The following is a 1650-nucleotide window of genomic DNA, read 5'->3' on the forward strand; positions in this document are numbered from 1 at the left end:
AGATTTTCAGCTTAGCACCAGAATCCCCTTGCAGCCCCCCATTCCTGTCACTCATGAGGGCTTGAGCTCCACAGGGAAGAAGTACTGCCAAGAATTACAACCCATGGTTTTAAAATTGATTGAATGAATAGCGCGTAATAGGAACAGTCCTGGTGAATGATGTGGGAAGAGACCACAGCAATTTTCAACAGAAATACTTAAAGGCAGCTTTTCAAGGTTTCCTTGAGAACTTTTCAAGGCAAGGAATTTGAAGCGCCAAGATTTCTTAGGCTTCAGATTGGCAGTGTTTCTATCTAAGCTGGCAGCCTTTAGACCCGTACCTAAACCAAAGCTTGCTCATCTAAGTGGAGGTACCTTAGCTATGCTCTAACTCTGCCTGGAAAATGGCTTTCCCGTTCACTAGTCCTTTCTGACTCGCTGCGTGTTCAATTTCATCGGCAGAAAAACTGGATGTCTCTGCCAAGGGAGATGTACACCACACTTGCACTGCATCACTGGGTGATGTGGAAACGGAAATTCTGGGGTGTGGTGCAGCATGCCCTCTCAGGTCAGTCTAAGAACGTAGAAAGTAGACCTGTCTAACAAAATAGGTAGTAGGCCGTTACAACCCATAGCGTTGGGAAATGCTCTCTCCTTCTAAGTCCCTTTAGAATACACGTTTCCTCAATTAATTACTCCAATCATTTGCTTTTCCTGAATGATCCTAAGTACTTTTCTCAGGGTACATCTGTACTCTGCTCAGTCCAAGGAGAAATCCCTGCCCACACATGCAATGACACAGCGTGGCTCGCAACCTCATTTTTCATGGCTCACTGTTATGGTAGCTGCCATCCATGTCCACTCTGCATATTCTTACAGCTCCTCTGGAGTCCATGAGGCAGATTTATGGTTGAACTAAAAGGAATTTTTTATATTGCTCTAGTTCCAGATGATTATCCCTAGTATCATTCTATTTAAAAATAATAATAATAATGAAAAAAGCATTTTGAAGTAGTATGATATATGTTCTGTGCCTCAGAACGTGGTACATGTGGCATGAGGGAGTTTTGAGGCCATAAGGAGTGCCCAGACAGCATCAGAACTGTAAGAGCAGAGAGCTAGGCGTGATGCAACGCTATTCATGCCACCCCCAGGAAGCAGGAGGTGGAACCAAATATTGCCAGCACTGTGATCAGATTGTGTCTCATAAGGAACTATTCCATTAGTTCTAGAAGAGGACTTTGAAAAAATGTGTATTCAGGATTATAGTCAGCATGCCAGGTGCTGGGACCGTGCAGAAAGAGAAATGGTCTGAAAATGTCAGTGCAATTTAAAATACATACCTTCTTGTCCCAAGCGACCAAACTGAAGGGAAATAGGAAATAAACAGTGAAAAATAATGGCTGCTTGAGTCCTGAACATCGAAACGGCAATCGTGAAACATAAGTGAAAGGAAACCAAGGCAGAAGATCTTGTAGGTACAGATACCACTGAAAGCATGATGAAAAGAAATCAGAGATATTCAGCTGATGATCATATTTTTACGAGTATGAAAAAATTAGTAAATCTGAGGACTCCTTTTTAGTAACATATTACATATTTCTTATGCGCTCAAGTATAGGGTATTTCTGAAACCACTTGACATAAATTTTAGTGAAGATCAAACGTAGC

Source organism: Meleagris gallopavo, chromosome 3 (genome assembly GCF_000146605.3).
Source record: "Meleagris gallopavo isolate NT-WF06-2002-E0010 breed Aviagen turkey brand Nicholas breeding stock chromosome 3, Turkey_5.1, whole genome shotgun sequence".
Classification (NCBI taxonomy): domain Eukaryota; kingdom Metazoa; phylum Chordata; class Aves; order Galliformes; family Phasianidae; genus Meleagris; species Meleagris gallopavo.